The 20,290-nt window shown below is 41.1% G+C and overlaps 1 protein-coding gene across 3 annotated transcripts in view; it reads left to right on the forward strand.

Moving 5' to 3' along the window:
* The first annotated feature begins 864 nt into the window (after nucleotides 1–864).
* The window catches only part of Otud7b (OTU deubiquitinase 7B), a 54,843-nt gene continuing 35,417 nt past the window's right edge, over nucleotides 865–20,290 (forward strand). For 2 of the 3 annotated variants that reach the window (XM_031374864.1, XM_031374867.1), the window contains exons 1-2: nucleotides 865–1,250; nucleotides 5,288–5,345. The gene's annotated coding sequence lies outside the window, so the exon portion shown is untranslated. The remainder of the gene's footprint in view (nucleotides 1,251–5,287; nucleotides 5,346–20,290) is intronic. The other variant, XM_031374865.1, reaches the window with a different exon arrangement.

The raw sequence follows: 20,290 nt of genomic DNA on the forward strand, positions 1-20,290 counted from the left end.
TTTGGCACCACAGTGAGTTAAAATTTAGGATTCATTTGGTTAGAGTGTAGCATAGGCTGGGCCCATTTTTGTGTTTGCAATAAAGTAGTTCTTCTGGAAGCAGTCCATATTCTTTTGCAAATATGAAAGGTTGAGATGGCTTGTTTGTGTGCTCCTAGGCACAGCTCATTGTAACCTTCGTGACATATATGTTCTTTTTGCTTTATATAAAATACTTCAGTGAATTCTATTAATACTTAATTTTTGGGTTGCTGATGCTTGGGATTTATGTCTTGTTGAGTTTTCTATTTCCAGTATTATGGAGTACAGTGCTTTTACACAGTAGGGTGTCAATAAGTTCAGGTGTTGAATTGTGCTGTAATGTTGTAAAAACACATTAACAATGAAAAGTACTAAAAAACTTTTACAGGCTGTGGCAGGGATGTCACTAGGGAGTCATTGTTATGCACGTAAATACAGAAAAGAGTATGTTCACGTCAAGAGTGAAGGAACAAGGGGAAGGCATAACTGGGCGGGGCTGGTTTGTAAGAAGCGATGCTAGGTTCACTCTGGTTGGTCCAGGATTGCGTGGAGTAACTAGAATTTCAACCTTCTCAAGTATTTTCATCCTTCTCACCTTTCGAAAGCTACTCAGCCTGTCTCTATTTCTTCCCTTAGGGCTGGCGCCAACTGACGCGACCCCAAAGTCTTAACAGTCTATGCCGAGCTCCCAGTTCCCGCTCAAAAGTGCTTCAGCCCGGGGGCTCGGGGACCGGAGCCAAGAACGCGCGGGGTCACGCGCCGGGCAAGCGCCAAACCGGCCACAGCCCTAAAGCGGTTCTGAGGGCGGGGCTGCTGCGGGGAGGGGCGGGGCGGGACGGGGCGGGGCGGGGCCGGCCGCGCCGGGCGGGAGGAGGCCCGGGGGCGGCTAGGGTGTCACCGCCAACCCGCTCCGGCCGGAAACGGGCGCTTGTTTCCGGCCGGACGGCCGAAAGCCACCGATCCTGAACCAGCCGCTGGAGTCGGAGTGGCGACTCGGTGTGGAGCCGGCGGAAAGCCATTGGGAAGAGGCCAGCTCCGGTCAGTCCCGGCTTGGCTCCAGCTCCAGCTCCTGTGGAGAGCAACAGCCGCGGTCGCAGTGTCCGCCTCCGCCTCCATCGTCGTCGGGGGAGGGGCCGCTCGGACCCCGGGGTCACTGCCGAGGAATGAGGCGAGGCGGCCGGGCCCCGCGCTCCGCCCCGGCCTAGAGCCTTGCCCCGAGAGTCGAGAGGGTAACGGAGACCCCAGCCCTGACACCCTCCCCGTTCCCCCCGCCCCTCCCGCCTCTCCAGCGCCTCAAACTCTGCGATGTCGAGCTCCACTGCCCCCTCTTTCTGACCAGACTTCACCTGAAGCCATCTCCCCTAAGCACCCGCTCCTCGCCTCGCCTCGCCTCGCCGCTCCCTGCTTGGTCCCCACCTTCCACCTTCACGCCAATCTTTCACCTGCGTCCCGCGCTCCCAGCCCTGGCCGGCGGTTCCTGTCCTTTCCCGAGCTGTACTGGGCATTTTGGCTAATCCCCCTCTTGTCAGCTAGGCTTTGGGAGAGGGATGGCGGAGTTTTAGGGTGGTCTAGATGCCGTCCCCCTCAACCCCCGCCCAGTAGGATAAAGTTCTTTTAAAGTCATTATAAAAGTAAAAAGAAAAGACAAGTTTGTTCTTAACGATAGCCAAACTGAGGTGCGTCCAGGAATGGAGGGGGGGGGGGAGAGAGAGGAGAGGAGAGAGAGACTGAGTGACTGTGTGTGAGTGTAGGTGTAGAAATTCTAGGGCAGGCTTATGGACTTTAGAAAAAAAAAAGAAAAGTTACTCTGAGCTGATGGAAACTTTAGAAGCTGATGATGAGTAAGCCGGGGGCTGCGTGATCTCACTCTTCTCATAATTACTAGGTTAACGGTGTGGCTCCTGTCGAGATGGAATGGGATTTGTTTACTGGGCCGGCGTATTTTTAGCCTGTCGGCTCAGAAGGACCAGCCTTCAGAGTCTGTCTCCCCTCTCTGGCGATAGAGTGTCTGTCTAACCTAGGTGTACATATAAAAATGGGGAAGTTGAGAGAATCGGTTTGATGAGATTTGATCTAAGAGGTTATCATTCCTTCCCCCCCCAAAAAAAACTTCTTAGGGAATTTTCATGACTGCAAAGCCAATCACTAACCCGACTTTGGCTTTTGCTTTCTTTATCTTTTTGTGAATACTACATAGGATGTTTTACCTAGAAGCTGGTAATTTGTCAGTCTCTGGCTTTTTCTACAATGTGCTTAGGTCTTTTAGGAGGCTAGATCTCATTCTCTCTCAAAACTGTCAGGTGGATAAGATCTAAAGATAAGGCGGAGTGGTAAGATGACTTCAAAGGAGTACCTAATTTCTATTTTAATTTTTTTTCTATATTGCATAGCTAAAAAGACATTTAGGAAATGTGTTTCTTAGTCAATGAGATTCTATTCCTGAGGGATAGAGAAGTCTGCCAGGGAGAATCAGAGTTGTAGTTAAATGTTGGCAGTGCATAACTTACAAATGAACACATTATAGGTAAACAATGAGGAATTAATTATGTTCTTTACCCTCATTGTTTTTCAAGCAGGTCTTTTAAGTTTACTAACCTGCTGTGCTAGTCTATTGATATTTTTGAAGGCTGAACAGAATGTAAAATAAAAGAAATTGCTGTTCTTCCTGTACAGGGCTGAATGGCAGTCTGTTCTAACTTTACTAGTGAACTGGCATCTTCAGAGCACCTTCCTAATCCAGGCTGGTTTCTATGTACTTAGAGATTACACATGAACACAAATATTAGCTCATGCTAGGCATAATTGAGAAGCTAAATATGCTGAAAACATATTCCAAAACCAAAATAGATTTTTTTGTTCTCATTTTGGATTATCAGCACCTTTCTGCCAATCATTACCCATTAACGTGAATAATTTAGAACTGAATAGATGTCTGCTTTGGACATCATACGTATAAGTGGGAAGTAAAGATGGTAGGTAGTTTCCAAACTACTTCTAATTTGTTTGTTTATTTTTAGTGCTCTGATTCTTCTTTTCCCTTTGATTTAGTACCAGGGACTTTCTCTGTGGGAGAGGAAAAAAAAAAAAGTAAAACTTTGTCAAAGAAAAAAAGGCTGGTGTGTTGTATAAGGCAGGATGACCAGCAGTGGATTCTGATTGAGCTATGTAAGGCAAGCTGACCAACGATTGATGCTCAGTGTTAGAGCACTGTGATGGAGTTATGTCACTAATTTAGACTCAGTTGGAGTCTAAAATTGGATTTTTAAAAAAAATCACACATATCTTCTTGAAGTCTTGACTGCTAATAGTTGCTTTAATCCATGTGAGTTAGCTGGTGCCAATCATAGCTATGACATATGGGTAGTTTCTATTTATATCTTACTTCCTTTTGTTGAACTGTATATGTTACTCCACTGGGTATGGATTGAAGAGTTTGATTAAACCTAGGAATGAGTGTAGAACAAGCCGTTCAATATATCCACTACTATTCTCAGTTCTTAGATGACTTTTTAGAAACTTGAGGTACATTGTATGCAGCCAGGTGAGTTATTGTGGAACAATTTAGTATCAAAACTAAATATTTGTTATGGGGATATTGTACTGCTTATTAAAGTTTCTGAGCTTCCAAATCCCTCAGGTATTCAAACGGTGCTGGCTGAGACTATTGGAGAGAGACAGAGACAGAGAGACTGTATCTATGTGTATGTGTGTCTGAGGAAGTGTTCTTACCACAAACACTTAACCCCCCACCAAAGGGAAAAAAAAATCAATCTTGGCAAATGTGGTCTCAGAAATATATTTCCTATGGAACATAAAGACAGTGAGTGGAATAGCAGACTGGAATCTTAGTGCCTGATTATTCATGTGATTAAAATTTTGTTCAGGGCAGTTTTTTCATGAATTTCTGAATTCAGTTGACTTTTTAATAGATAACAGAAGAGAGAACTTAAAAAAAAAATTCTTGGACTGGTGAGATGGCTCAGTGGGTAAGAGCACCAATTGATCTTCTGAAGGTCCTGAATTCAAGTCCCAGCAACCACATGGTAGCTCACAACCATCTGTAGTAAGATCTGACGCCCTATACTGGTGCGTCTTCAGATGTACTTAGTGTACTTGTACTATACTAAGTACACTAGGTGCGACAGTATACTTAGATATAATAATAAATAAATCTTAAAAAAAATTTTTGCTGAATTATGATTGAACACTCCCTTGGATAAAGCACCCTCTAAGCTCCAATGTCTGGGAGATAGAAAGATGTAAAAAAGATGCCTTTTCCCTTCGAGTAGGGGATGAGGGATAGGCAAGGAGCAGGGCAGAGGATGATGGTGCCATGCATGTAAAGAAGCTTTAGTGTTTAGACTCTTTAAATGTAGGAAACTGTCTAAACAAAACCATGTTTAATGTACTGTACTAGAGTGTGTATGGACTAGAGAAAACTTGAAGTAACAAGGAATTAAGATTAGACAAAAGGTGTCTGAATTAGTATGTTTTGAAATGGACTTGGGAAGTTATGGATTAGTACAAGTACGGGCTGTGAAGTTAGATGCACTTTGGTTCTTCTCTTTACAGTGTGTGTGACCTTGCCCAGGCCACTTCTCTGCCATTACCTATAAATATATACATTGAAGTCAGTGAAAAAATGTTCTCTGTGTTAGGAATAAAAGAAAAGATTTTCTGAGGAGCTGGGGGAGGGTGCTTGTTTAACATGCAGGAATCCCTGGATTCTGTTCCCAGCACTGACCAAATTGAGTGTGGTGATAGATATATGTGATCCCTGTACTTGGGAGATAGAGGCAGAGGGATCAGAGCTAATTGCCAGCCCGGAATATGTGAAATCCAGTCTCAAAAACCACAAACAAGGATTTTCCAAGTAAAGTATAGAATGTATAATGTGCAGTGATGGCATGTATGAATGACTAAGTTATGTGTGAGAGTGACTGGAGAGAATGTGGGTTGGTAAGTCATGGGGGGTAAGAGGGTGGAAGGGATTCAGAGGCCAGCCTGTTGGATGTGGATAGAAGGGTCAATAGAGTCATTGTAGGTCCTTGAACAAAGGGTGGATTTAATGAGAAATATTGAGCCCTTTGGTCCAGGAACTCAGGGACAGGAGTCAGGCAGGAACCGGTACATTGTGACTCCTCTGCTTTTCTGTACCATCCTGGCCCAAAGAAACACAGTCTCAGTGGTAGGCGTAAGATCCAGTACAGGAGCTTTTGTATTTGTATACCTTGCTGTCTGAGCTCTGCTTGTCCCTGTTTCATAGTGCACCAGCCTGTGGAAAAATCGCAAGACTATGGCGGGGTTCTGCTCAAAAGCTTGTGGTAAGGATGATATGTCTCAAAGCCTTTAGTTCTGCTAATGTAGAGAGTACTGGTCTAGGAATTAAACACCTATGCAGGAATTTATTATTTTAAAAATGCATTATTTTTAAAGCCAGATTTACCACTTTGGGTTATACTGATGTTAAATTTATATTTCTAGGCCTATATTACCTGGTAGCTATGAAAAGTCTACAGGAAGAATGACATACGGTTATTTTGCCTTAAATATTTGGTTTTAGAAATCCACAAAATTAATAGTCTATTTATGGATAATTAAAACTAAACTATACTAAGTATCTTAATATATGCTAATTTGAAAATCTTTGAAGGTCGAATGTGGCATCACTTATGCATAAGAACACTTGGTAGATTCATTGTAGCTAGAATGAATCTTCATTCACAGTATCTGGGGGATATCGCTGCATTATACTGCATTGTTAAAGAGTAAGTTAGCTAGTTAACTTGCTTGTATCTTTCTTTTTGTCTGTTGTCTGTCTGTCTGTCTTTCTGAGACAAGGTTTCTCTGGACTCACTTTGTAGACCAGACTGAGCTTGAACTCAGAGAGATCCTCCTGCCTTTTTGCCTCTAGAGTACTGGGATTATAGGCATGCACCACCAAGCCCCTCATAAGGTAGCTTTCTTAAGGTCTTGGATACTGAAAAATCTAAAGATATCCTGAAGGAAAAATTTTGTGATAATATGACTAATTAAAAGGGAGGGAGGAATGAGAAGTCTCCACATGTAAACAACAAATAGAAGCACTCAGCTGTTCTCTGGTGACTTTGCCGTCCTTATCGCTGCCAGCCCCCACTTTCTGTAGTCATTACAAAACTCTGATGTGGTGAGCACCGATTATCACTTACCTCCAACCAGGTGCTTATATTTCTGAGCTGGAAACCAAAAGCAGAAAAGACAGAAATCTTAGCATATACAGCTAGACTGCAATTACTCTCAACTGTTCTGTTTGGTTATGTTTTATTCCTTAATTTCCTCTAAGAGATAGTTTTGGGTAAGAGAATTAATTAAACTTGTTGTTTTTACCTGCTGTGAGTTCAGTTCTATGCTAAGTGCTTGAAGGACTTAGTGGGGAGGTTGGGGGGGGGCTCCTGGGGGAGGGATAAAGCTTTGAGTCCTTTAAGATTGTGGGTTCAGTTGCAAGGACAAGAGACAGAATGGCTATCTGTTGAGCCTCTATTTATACGCCAGGCACATTTTCTAAGTGGAAAGCTTAAATTCTAATTTAATTTAATTGCACAGTCTAGGTCTTATAGATACTTTAGGAGTAGAATACTCTGCTAATTATGAAAGGTACCACAGAGGAATTACAGAATTTCAAGTGCTTTTAAAAAGTGCATTAGGAAAGCCAGGTATAATGATACCTGCCTGTAATATCAAATCTTAGCACATGAGAGGCTGAAGATCAAAGATGTGGGTTTCAGATCAGCTTTAGCAGCATAGTACAACATCTTAAAAAGGCAGATATCAGCCGGGCATTGGTGGCGCATTAATCCCAGTGCTTGGCAGGCGGATTTCTGAGTTCGAGACTAGCCTGGTCTACAGAGTGAGTTCCAGGATAGCCGGGGATATACTGAGAAACCCTGTGGAAAACCAAAAGAAAAAGAAAAAGCAGATACCAGTAATAAAACAAAAACAAAAACAAAACAATAAAGAAAACCCCAAGAAATCAATGGGACCAAACAAAACCCTGGAAACAGGACAGTAGTCAAAATGTTGTAAAGACATTGACTAGATTGATCTGAGTAATGGTGATGTTTACATTGTTTGGGTTGTGCTTATGGGGGAAAATCCGTCTTTAAACGCTAGATTAATAAATGTGTGTTAAAAGGAGGAAAATAGAGTCTAGGGAACCCATGAAGGATTTTTATTAGAATGGTAATATGACAGCAGGAAGCAAGCTGGCTTATTGTTTTAAAGGGAAAAGAGATGGCCATCTGGAGTCTGTGATGTGATGAAGCCTGAGAAGAACCATGAGGTAGAACACAGAGAAGAGTGGAAATGAGATAGCGAAGGGAGCTGACACTAGTGAGGACTGGGTAGGGGGCATGGTGATGAGTCAGGTAGGACCATGACAGGCCTTCATTGTAGGAGACATTGACTCAGACAGACAGTATGGGGATTTCCTTATTTTTAAATTTTTAAAAAATTTCATATGTATGTGGGAGTGCCTGCATGTTACGTTATGTGTGCCACATGCATGCATGCCTCTCCTGGCTAGTTAGGGCACCAGATTCCCTAAAACTAGTTACAGGTGGTTGTGAGACATCTGATGTTGGTGCTGGGACTTGAACTTTGGTCCTCTGAAAGAGCAGCAAGAGCTCTTAAATGCTTACCCATATCTGTAGCCTCATATTTCCTTATTTTTAAGGAAAACATGATGAGTTTAGTTTGGGATATATTGGCTTAAAGTGGCACATACCCACATGAAAGCTGTTTTGGTTGCCAGAGTTAGGAACCTAAAGTTTTGTAGAAGCAGGGGAGATTATCAGCAAAGATGCAATAGCTGTAGTTGTGTGAGGGACTGGACTTGAGGAAAGCAGCATGGGAGAGACTGGCAGTGAGCCTGGGAGTGAGCATGTCTCCCCTCTAGGCCATCCCAGTTGCTGCTTCTTACTTCTTTCCTGTTTGGTTCTGTTTTCTGTTCTGCCCATCCAGTGTCTTATGGATGTCTCCCATCTTATAAACTCTGTGCTAGACACTAAAGAGATGGAAACAAGTCAGAAAAATTTTCTATTCACAAGAAACATAAGAGTCTAATTCAGCAGTTCTCAACCTGTGGGTTGCAACCCCTTTAACAGTTGTATATCTGATATCCTGAATATCAGATATTTATATTACAATTCATAACAGTAGCAAAATTACAGTAATGAAGTTAGCAACAGAATAGTTTTGTGGTTGGGTGTCACCATAACATGAGGAACTCTATTAAGGGTGGCAGCATTAAGAAGGTTGAGAACCACAGGTCTAGTTGAAAGATGGTAAATATATAGATGTAGTATGATAAATCACAAGTGTGATAAATGTTGTAATAAGAGTTGTGGGGTAGAAAGTGGAGAACCACAGATCAGTTCTGCCTTGGGCATGCAATGATAGGACAGAGCCTCCCAGAGGAGAGGATGTGCCCAGGAATGGTCAGCTAAGCGTATAGCCTACAGAAGACAGAGGGTAGCACGCTCTAGGCTGAGAATAGAGCCTGAATGAAAACACTTAAAGGAATGAAACAGACTGTTTCATGTAGTATCTAAGACATTATGGCTGGCAAACAAGATGGAACAAGGCTGGATCATGTGGAGCTTTATCTCCTGTCAGTCTGTCCATCCATCCATCCATGCATCTATTTGTTTATTGAAATGGAATTTCACGCGGTAATCCAGGCGGGCCTGGAATTTAACTACCCAGCTCAGGCTTGTTTTGAACTTACAGCTCATCTGCCAGCCTCCTAAGTGCTCCTAAGAACAGATGTGAACCTCCATGCCTGACCTATGTTTATTTTGTGATGCTGAGAATTGAACACAGTGTTTCATGCATACTAGGCATGTGCTCTACCATTGGAGAACTTTATCTCATAGTGCAGTAAATGGTGAGGTAATAAAGGATTATAATCATATGGGGATAAGTTTCAAATCCAAGAAAGGTTATTTCAGTGGTGTATGAAGTGTGCTCTAGGTGAGCAAGGCAAAGGACCTTGTAATTTCCTGTTTAACCAGAGCACATTTGTTGGTGAAGTTTATGGAGTCAGAGAATTGGAGGGATTATGATGCTTTCTTATTAATTTTCAAATAGACTACGTGAGGATTTAATCAGGACCAGCGTAGTTTTGATAGCTCAGTGTACAATTGAATTTTCAGTGGCTGGCCTTTGGCAGGTGATTAATAGATGTGAGGTCACCACACTGTTCTCTCTCCTGTCCTATTTTAGTGTTTGTTTCCTTCTGGCACCTTGTGTTGTGCTAGACCACAGAGTGACTTATTACCTCCATTCCACTGTCCTTTTAAACCAAAGTGAACAGTGGTATTTCCCAAGATTTGATTGACAAAGTGCTACACTGAGCATTGAAAGTACCACTGAGGAGGAACTTTTGACCTGGGTCAGTTAGGTACTCAGGAGGAAGATGAACAGTATGTTGGGGATTCATCAGCTGTAATAGTTAGATGTAGAAGAAGTCAAGGTTTTACTAAATGTGTAGATCTATTTTTCTTTACCACTAAATTCCCTTCAAGTTGTTTTCTATTAAACTTATTTTTAAGTTGGGCCAGAAAAACTCTTGTTATTAGGAATAGGTTATGGCCTGAGTATAGTGGCCTCCTTCTGTAATTCCAACACTTATGGAGCTGATACAGGAGGACCGGGAGTTAGAGGCTATCCTGTGCCACAGTAGTGCAACCCTGTCATCGTCCTCCTGTACTCCCAGCCAGCTTGGTGGCTCATGCCTATAATCCCAGTATTTAGTAGGCTGAGGTAGAAGGACCTTGGGGTGTTTGAACCCAACCTGGGTTACATAGTACCAGGACTATCTGGATCACAGAATGAGACTGTCTCAAAAAACAACAATGACAAACAAAACCTCAACCAAACTGAAACAAACAGGCAGTGGTAAATCAGACACTACACTCCAATTGGAACTCTTCCTTTAAAAATTATGGAAGTTTGTTTTAATATGAAAGTTGCGTGTTTGTCATTCTTTACTGCGGAAGAACAGGATCAGATAGAGAACATTTTCAATTTCCTGATTCCCCTGGGGATGTTAAGACCCGGAAGAGTGTGGAAGGATGGATGGGTACCTTCTGATGGCCTTCCTCAGATCTTGACTAACTAGTGATTTCCTTCTGTTTTCTGAGCTGTCAATGTCTTCCCCAGAGAAGGGCTTTGGTTTGGAAGCTGTCCACTTGAGCAGAGCTGCCAATTCTTGATTCTTTCTCAAGTGGGCAAGGGTACATTTTGTTTTTGTTTGTGAGTGCTGGGGGAGGGGAGAAAGGAGGTACAGAGGAGCTACTCAGTCAGTCCTTGTCTGGAATCCTTCATAGCTGGAAGTTTCCTTTGCTTTGTTTTGGGGGAGATGACTTGGCTCCACCGGCATTTGAGTTATTTGGGAAGGTGGTTCTCACTCCCCTCAGCTATATGCTTTGGGATGGCAATAAAAACTTCATTCTTAACGTGTATTGTCAACCACTACTCCACCCTGTTCTAGACACTTCTTGTATACTGTATGAAGTGTTTGAAGCTCTTCAGCCTAAAACAAGGGTCATATGTTCCCTTAAAACAATGATTTTCAACCTGCAGGTGACAACCCCTTTTTAGGGGTTGGGATGAATGAACCTTTCACAGGAGTGCATATCAGATATTTACATCACGATTCATAGCAGTAGCAAAGTTACAGTTATGGAGTAGCAACCAAATAATTTTATGGTTGGGGGCCACCACAACATGAGGAACTATATTAAAGGGTCGCAGCATTAGGAAGGTTGAGAACTGGTGCCTTAAAAGGTTAGGAGACTATCTTTTCTCTGAGTGTTGTTATTGTGCTTGTTAATGGCTCTTATTCCTGGTTTTCCTCTTCTGGTGCTAGGCATCAGCCCCAGGGCCACCTTTGCATGCTAGGCAAGTGCTGTATTCTCCAGGCTGTGATTCCGCCAGTGTCCCAACTACCTAGCCTTCCTTTTCAATGTGGTGGTGTTTGCTTTTTTGAGACAGGGTTTGTCTGTGTAGCCCTGGCTGCCCTGGAACTTGCTCTGTAGACCAGGCTAGCCTTAAGCTCACAAGACCCACCTGCCACTGCCTTCTGAGTGCTGGAATTAAAATTGTGTGCCACCACCTGTCGGCTTTTCATTTTTATCTGATGAGCTATTTTAAACTTTTAGAAAATTTTAGGGAGAAAACCCCAACAGGTAATTTGAGCTCACAACCCAAATTTTAAGAAAATTAATATTTTATCATACTTGCTTTAGTATGTCTTGTACTCTTTAAAATATTTTACAAATACAGCTGTTAATCCTTAAGCTTATTTCTTCCTTCCACTACTAAGGCATCCCTAACCAACCTTTAAGCTTCAGTGTTTGGTCTTTTCACAGAGGTCTTTCTTCTGTCCTCTGGTAGGATCTGATTGGCTGCCCCACTGCTGAGTTGTACTATTTGTTGGTATTTGTCATGTGGTATTTATATATTCTTACACTTTGACTTATTTGTGCATTGGTATACCTCTTCTAAGCACTGTGAGTGCCTTAAAAACAGAAATAGTCTCTTTTATTTTTGCTTTTCTTGTGGGTATTACCATAGTAATTAACACTAGGTGGGCATTTATTAACCATTAGTCATGATTAGTGATTAAATGGTCATATTAACAGATAAAATAAGTGTCCATTTTGTTACTGAATTCTTAATTTTAAATTTTGAGATGGCCCTATAAAAATAAAGCTTAGGAAGAAACATTTTGCAATGAAAACCGTGTTGAGATATCCATTAAGTACACTCAGGACCAGTTTTCTGCAGGGGATGAAAGCATACATTCCTTGGTATTTGAAGCAGGAATCGATAGGTGATATCATCCGAGTTGGGAAACTCCTGGAAATTGATCCTGGTGCCTTCTGATTCTCCTGTGCTCCTGTGGTCAGACACATTCACTGGCTATCAGATTCTGCTTTACTCACCAAGGTCTTGACATCCTCGCTAGAGATGGATATTAAAACTCCCCCAACCCCAACACACACAGTCTCAGTCTCTCATACACATACAAGAAAACAAAACCCCAGCCTCTCTGATTGCTTAGGACCAAGAAATATTGGTGCAGCTTCTCTCTCTCTCTTTTTTTTGAGATAGTGCATTATTATGTAGCTCACACTGGCCTGGCCTAGAATTCTCAATCCTCCTGTGTAAACCTGTCTACTGTGGGGATTGCCAGATTGCAACATATGAATTTTTATTTTTTTGGTCTCTCAAGACATATGTTCCCTGGGTAACCCTGTCTGTCTGTAGACCAGGGTGATCTTGAATTTGGAGATCCCACTTGCCTGCTTTTTTTTTTTTTTTTTTTTTTTTTTTTTTTTTAAATTCTGGAGAGCAGGATGTTTCAAAAGCTACAGACAATTGTTTAAAAATCTTCAAAAGCATATTCTGCAGTATAGAGTCCTAATATAACATTGTTTGAGCTTTAGTGATTTGCCCTACCCCCCCCCCCCAAGTAAGAGTTAAATATTAAGGTAAACTGAAATTGTTAATATGTAGACTAAAAACAGTCAAATATTGGTAACTTTATATACTCAAACTTATATGTTTAACATGAAGTTTAATTTCTTCTTGGGATTCTGAAGCTTAATATCATGAAGTTTTTGAGGTAGATAAAACCCAATTCAATTGTACCTCTGAAATGTACTTCTGAATTTTATTCCAATTACTTGTCTACAGTTATTGTTAGGTGGACATTTGATGGAGTGTCTGTTTGGATCACATGCATGAGGTATTGAGAAGGTTGTAAGGGATTGTGTGGGGCTAGAGCAGCGTCATTTAACACCTTCAGAATCAAATGTTAAAAATTAGAGCTGGGGAAAGAGCTCAGTTGGGAACTTGCTTAGCTCTGACCAGGAAGCCCTTAATGGAGACTTTTGCTGTGACTATGTGTATGTATTTGATTGTGTTAGGTTTGATAAGTTTACATGTCCTATAAATAACTCCTCCTGGCCCACATTCTGTTTTGACTGTCTTCATGTCCCCTCATGAGTCTCCATAAGAGAGATCTGGAATTGGAGAAAATTGCCTTTGGCCTTTGACTTCATTTAGGGACTTGGGGAAGGAAGAGGGAAGGAGCTCTAGCCAGACGATTCTATTACTCTGTGATTCCCAGAATATTCTTAGGTCGGGGAGGGAAATGCTGAAGTCAGGGAAAGAGCAAAGAAGCAGGTATTTCAGAATAGGACTGAGGACAAGAGCATCTTTCTGGAACTCTTCTAAACCTGGTATAGGGTTCTGTGTAAGCTCCAGGCTATATACTAACAGTTAATTGGGTAACATCATATGTGAAATATAGCTGAAAATGGCAATTTTTGTGTTCTGCGGTAGTAGTTGTATTTTGTTTTTTAGTCAAGGCTATTTTAAACAAGTTACTCATTTTGTGCCTTTTGAATCAGCAGCTAACACCAAAGAAAAAGGGGCTATAGTGTTAGTTGAACTTGCTGTTATGTGGAGCTAGTCTACTTGGGAGAACTGAGGTGTAAACATTGGGAAAGTGTGATGCTGACACCTGCACATTTTAGGCAGCAAATTTTTATTTGCTGTTAAACCCTCTGTGAGCATTTGTTTCTGTTTCCTTTAAACGGGGAGTAGCTCACTTGTCTGTTAAGCCCTTCTTTCCTTTGCTTTCCCATTCCTTAGTAGGGGACAAGCTTGATGTCCCTAATACTTGGTTGCTGGGTTTTTTTTTGTTGTTTTGTTTTTTTCAGACAGGGTTTCTCTGTGTACCCTTGGCTGTCCTGGAACTCACTCTGTAGACCAGGCTGGCCTCAAACTCAGAAATCCGCCTGCCTCTGTCTCCCAAATGCTGGGAATAAAGGCGTGTGCCACCACCGCCCGGTTTGGTTGCTGATTTTTACTGACCAGAGATAGTCTTCTCATAATACTGAAAATAGGAATGGAGATTAGACTGAAGAATTGCCTTATCCTAGCTTCTTTTGATCCCCCAAATAAATTCCTACTTGTTTGGAATAAAGAAGTCTCTCATTTCAACAATCTAAACTTTCTTCTCTTTCACATCATCATATATTTATTTGTTCATCATGAGAATTAAGATTGTGTAAATTTCCGTTGGTATTTTTTGCTAAGTGGTGAAGAAGATCCATTCCTGTCTCCTGAGCATTCTCTATATACAAGGTTCTGGGTAGATGCACCAAAGTGACAGTAAGAAGGTAGAACCCAATAAATAAATAATAAGAGTAGGAGGCTAGGTCCTGTGGGAACCCACTTTCTGGGTTAAACAAGACTTGGTTACACACACACTTGAAATGTGAGACACAAATATAGAATATGTAGCATATATATCATCATAGAGCATTTTAGAACTAAAGGAATTTTATATGTTACAGTCATTTTCTAGTTGAGGAAAACAAGGACTAGAAAATTTGAATTACTTGTTCAAGACAGTAAATCACAAACACTATTTGTATATTTGCTTTCTGAAAAGTTAGGCCTCTGGTATAAAATTATACATACCAAGAAATTAGTAATTAGGGCTTGGGAGATAGCTTGTCCGACACTAGTGCGAGACCCTGAGTCTGGTCCCCAGAGCCCATATAGAAAAGCTGCTGTGGTGGCAGTAATGCTTGTAACCCCTGAACTGGGGAAGGGGAGGCAGGCAGATCCATCCTGGGTCTGCATGCATAGCCAGCCCAGCCAGCATACAAGTGAGTTCTAGGGCAGTGAGAGACCTTGCCTCAAATAAAACAACAAGTAGATAAGTAATAAATAAAGTAAAGTGATATCTAATGTAGTCCTGTGGCTTCCATATACACAAACATGTGTACCCACACTTGTGTCTTTACCTGCGACACATAGTGTGCACCTGCATGGACATGGACAAAGAAGTTAATAATTGGTTGTGAGTACTAAATATTTGCAGGAGAGAGAAGGTTTTCAGTTAGTACTGGAGTGAGAGTTGAAGTCAGTAGTCTGTTTGCTTCCAGTAAGCACTTGAGCTCGGCCTGGAGCTCTCCTGACTGTCCTCAGTGTTCTCTTTTACCATATCATATTGCTTAGGAGGAGGTAGGTGGTGGTTAAAAGTGCAGATCAGATGCCTGGGAAATGTAATGGGAAGTTAAAGACCACATTATGATGACGTCTAACCACAAGCTCTTTCAGTTCTAGATAGGTTTTCTGTGCACTTAAACACTAACTGCATCCTTACAGCTGTCATGCTCAGAGTGCATTATAACAAGTAATTAGTGCTGTCTTTTTTGAGAGAACGTTCTTTGTATTCAAAGGGAAAGATTTCTTTGGATTTTGAATTTAAATGCATATTCTCTCTGACTCTCAGTTTTAAAGATGAAATAGTTTTTCCCTTGCAAGTGGGATGGCTGCTTGGGTTAGCAGGCTGTAGGTAATGTGGTTTTGGAATAGAGGTAGGTCTTAAATTCAACTCTTTCTGGTGTATATTGTCAACAGTTAAGAACAACTTACATGGGCTGGAGAGGTGGCTCAGCGGTTAAGGGCATTGACTGCTCTTCCAGAGGTCCTGAGTTCAAATCCTAGCACCCACATGGTGGCTCACAACCATCTGTAATGAGATCTGATGCCCTCTTCTGGCATGTCAAAAGACAGCTACAGTGTACTTACATATAATAATAAATAAATCTTCGAGCCAGAGAGAGTGGAGCCTGAGTTCAATTCCCAGCAATCACATGATTGCTCACAGCTACAGTGTACTCACATCTATAAAATAAATAAGTAAATCTTTAAAAAAAAAAAAAAAAAGAACAGCTTACATGGTCCCTCTTACCTAAAGAGGGAGGTGAGTACTATGAAGCAGTTGAATATTTATACTAACAGGTTAGAGACTTGTACTTGGTATTAAAATAAGTAAGCAGACACATTAAGATAGTGCTCTTCCTCACCTCTTATGTATTCCTTTTGGCCACGATTTTATCTAAGGTTGACAGATGCTCAAGATTGAGAATAATGTTTTATGAATCACCTTTTTTAGTATTTCTACTGTAAGGGCCTGGCACTGTATATTTGCTGGGTTTTCTGACCAGATCTCTAGTAGTAAATACCTTCCCTTCCAACACTTGGCTTGTAGGACCTCTATCCCATCTTGTTCTTTGCCAGGGTCTCTGTCATAACCTCTGACCTGGCTGGAAAATAAAAGGAAGGCGATGTTACTGTTTGATAGTAGCTCCTACCCTGACTTAAACCTGGTGTCTTATAGCTCATTTAGTACCCTAAGGTAGATATTCTTATACACCAAAGAATTCATTCAAAATACTCACTGCTGTTGTTGAGGCACTGTTAAAGGTGTTAAGAATACTAAAGTATAAGGTTCTTGCCAGTGTTCCAAAGAGGCTAAAGTACTTGCCCAAGATTACAGGCAGAAGAGTGATAGAGCTGGGATTTAGATGCAGCTTTGATGGATTCCAGAGGTACTGTGTGTGTTAGGCTGTCATTTATATACATTGCACAATCTTTAAATATGTAATTAAGTCAAGCCATAAATAGGTGGAACCTCCTGACTTTCTTTGTTCTAAAGACTCTTGATGAATTTGAGAAAGAAATATGTCTTTGTGCGTGCTTTTCTGCCCACCTGCCCCGTATTGCCTTTTCTCCCCTGCCCCTCACTCGGCCTGGGAGTGAACCGAACAGCAGCCTGCTTTAGACTGTGTTTTGAACACTGGGAAGATTTTGTTTCCTCAGCTTCCTGAAAGTTTCTCTTCTTCTCATGTTCTTTCTTGTCACTCAGTAGTGAGTAATGTGCTTGTGACAGTGCCATGTAGTCTCCATGTGATGTTTGTCTTTCCCTAGCTTTCCCTGATGACTGTGTGAACAGCAATACTTTGCTTATGCTTACCTTCCTCAGTTTATTCAATTAGAAAATACTTTCTGTATTACAAGTCTAGGAAAGAGAATGGGAAAAACAAAAAATGAGGTGTCCTCTGCCTAGCCAAGATCAATTTTATCTATATTCTAAGTTGATTTCTTACCTTATGTTATTAAAGAGAGTACTCATTTAATTTAATTTATTTTGATTTTTTTGAGATATGTTTTTTCTGTGTAATTGTACTGGCTGGCTCTCCTGAAACTTCCTGTAGACCAGGCAGGCTGGCCTCAAACTCACAGAGATCTGTCTGCCTCTGCCTCCTGAATGCTGGGTTGAAGGTTTGAGCCACTGTGAGTAGCTTGAGAGTACTCATTTTAAATTATGGCCATTGTTACCATGTACCTGGGATAAGTGATATTCAGCAGTTTCAACAGAGGTACAAGGATTTCTTTTAGAAATTACTAGAAAGCATTATAATGAATCTAGATTTCATTTGTGTTCTAGGGTTTAGGTAGGCTCAAAGTTGTAAGTATTAGAACTATTAGGTATTGAGAATACAGTCAGTTTCATAGTGGATATTGTATACATAGCTTCTGCTCCTCTCCATGACTGAGACCAAATCCAATTGGAATGATTTGTTCAGGTTGCTTTTGGCATAGCCACCAGCTATAGCTGTCTGAATAGCTGGTGACTTCTTAAGAGGAAGGGACACCGGGGTAGTGAGGCACTCAGATGTTTAGTCTGTCCTACAAGGATCTTAGCTTGTTCAAAAGCATCTTGAAACTTTCTGTCCCAGTCCTGTATAATGCTCATGACACTGCAGTGGCATGTTGTTCTCCTTTTTTTCTTTTCCTTAGCTCTTGTCAAGTTGTACAGAGGACAGACAGCTTAGGTAAGATGGGGCATGGAAATCTACCCATATCCCAATAGTGCCCAGAATGCCTGTAGCTTCATCACGTTTATAAGCAGACCATAATAGCATAAGAATTTTACAGCTGTGTTTGACCCTTGCATATAGTACAGACTGATCTCTCATCATCTTTTCTTTAGAGGCACTGTGTGTGTCTCTGGTGGCTTTCCAAATCTGTAAAGTACTCAAGAGGTTAGCATTATGTCACCTGTATAACAAAACCTTTTCCAGAAGATGGGCAGGGCAAGGCAACATCCTGGACCACCATCCCATAACAAATAGTGCGTTACAAAGATGACCTTGGTGAAGTACTCTGAATGTCCATTGTCACCTGTTTTGAGCAAATGTCAGGTGATCCCAGAGGTGAACAACTAAAGATAATAAAGTCAGACAGAAGAAGGGTCTAAAACAGCATGAAAAGTTGCTTCCTCCGTAGATCAAGGATGGGTACAAAGCATGAATGGAGGTGCTAACTTAATTAGCTCTCTGAATGCTCATTCTTTCTGAGACATTACATTTCCATATCCTGGAGCTCTTCTACCTAGCCTCCCTACATTTCTCCATACCTGTTGTACCCAGAAAGCCTTACCTAATCTGCTCTGACCTACTTACTACCCAGGGCCAAAGAGGAACATGGTCTTGCTCTCCGTTGGTGTACCTGCTGGCTCCCTGGGTCAGACAGGCTGTCTTGACAGTGTAGTCTTCCTCCCTGATCACCATACCTGGCTGTTGGGTGTGTTCCTGGCTGGTCAAACCATCTCTACCTCTAGCACAATCTTTTGCTGGAGGAAAACACTCTCCTTTGTTTAGGGGAGATAATTCTCCACCTCTGGGACAGGCTTGATCATTTTGACCTGTGTTCTTCTATCACAGCTGTCTTCTGTGAACTGCTCCTCAGGCTTTACAGTCTTCCAGAAGCTCCTTAGCACACAGTCTGGCTTCTATGAATTTTTCTTTAGGAGTCCTCTTCAACATAAATCTTGTCACATTTGCCTTTGAGTTACCCAGATGCACATCAAATACAGTCACACGCCACTGTACCCATACTACTTTATGTAAAATCTTTTAAAAAGTGCTGTAACAAGTGCTGTGTATTGCCAGTTTACCTTCCTCAGACATTCCCACTTTGTTAAGTATTTCTTCTTTAGAAAATTATATCCTGGGGCTGGTGAGATGGGTTACTGGGTAAAGGTGTTTGCCACTGTTGGGCCTGAATTTGGTACTTAGATATATGTGGTGTAAGAAGAGAGCTGACTCTCACAAGTTGTGGAACATGTACCCCATGCCCAATAAATGTAATAAAAATGATGACAAAAAAAGGAGTACTAAGCATTTAACTATAGGTAACACTTTTGAAAAAAAAGATGGAATTACAAAGTTTTATAGTTTCAAGTTCTTTTTTTCTAAAGATATATTTATTTTATGTGTATGAGTACACTGTTACTCTCTTCAGACACAGCAGAAGAGGGCGTCTGATCCCATTACAGATGGCTCTGAGCTACCATGTGGTTGCTGGGAATTGAACTCAGGACCTCTCGAAGAGCAGTTGGTTCTCTTAACCATTGAGCCATCTCTTCAGCCCTAGTTTCAGGTTCTTATAGGGGATCTGAAAGTGTTATTTCAGACTGGATCAATTTGGTTTATTAAGTGTATAATTTAAGGAGAAATTTGTGATTTTTGTTTTCCTTGAGTTAGTCATGAATTATTGACCCTTTGGAAGAATTGAACGTACTTACTTGCTTTTGAATTGTAGGTTTAACTGAGTGTGATTTTTGAGATACTTTTCTGTATTTCTATTTATGTATTTTCTATTTTTAAAGCCAGTAGTTACTACTATCAACACTACTAACACTAAAAATAATGGTTACAACTCATTCTTAGGTTTGATTTCTTGGGTTAGTTTTAAGGAAGGACACAGAGGCCAATGAGATAGTAACTTGTGTAATAATTTATGTTTTTGTAGTTTTTATGGGAGAGCAAAAGGCAAAGATCTTTCTTCTGAAACCTTGGTCTGATGCTATATTCTTGTAAATGGTTGCCTAGGCTACTTCTGTCTATAATACGTGCACAAAGAGTTCAACAGTTTTCTTATTTGCATCACATTTGTACACATGATCTAGAATTTCTAAAACAAGTTTAACAAGACTTGTCATTTTTAGGGGGTGAAGGAAATAGGCAGGGTTTCATCTAGCCTAGCTCCCCCTGGGTGGCTGAAGATGGCCTTGAATTTCCTCATCCTGCCTTCACAACTGCTAGGCCTACACAGGACACCTGACCTTAGACATTTTTAGTACATTCTTTTGGAAGCATCTATCTACATAGTAAACAGTTTATCTCGAGTTGAGCATAAGACAAACCACGTTCTTCTACTATGGATCCTGTAGAATAGATAGCAAATGTGTTGGTCAGGATCAGTGTCTGGCTCTCATAGTAGTAAGATTGAGTAAACAATTTTTACTCAGGTATTTCTTTTTTTTTTTTTTTTTTTTTTTTTTTTTTTTTTT

This window comes from Mastomys coucha, unplaced genomic scaffold, assembly GCF_008632895.1.
Source record: "Mastomys coucha isolate ucsf_1 unplaced genomic scaffold, UCSF_Mcou_1 pScaffold16, whole genome shotgun sequence".
Classification (NCBI taxonomy): Eukaryota; Metazoa; Chordata; class Mammalia; order Rodentia; family Muridae; genus Mastomys; species Mastomys coucha.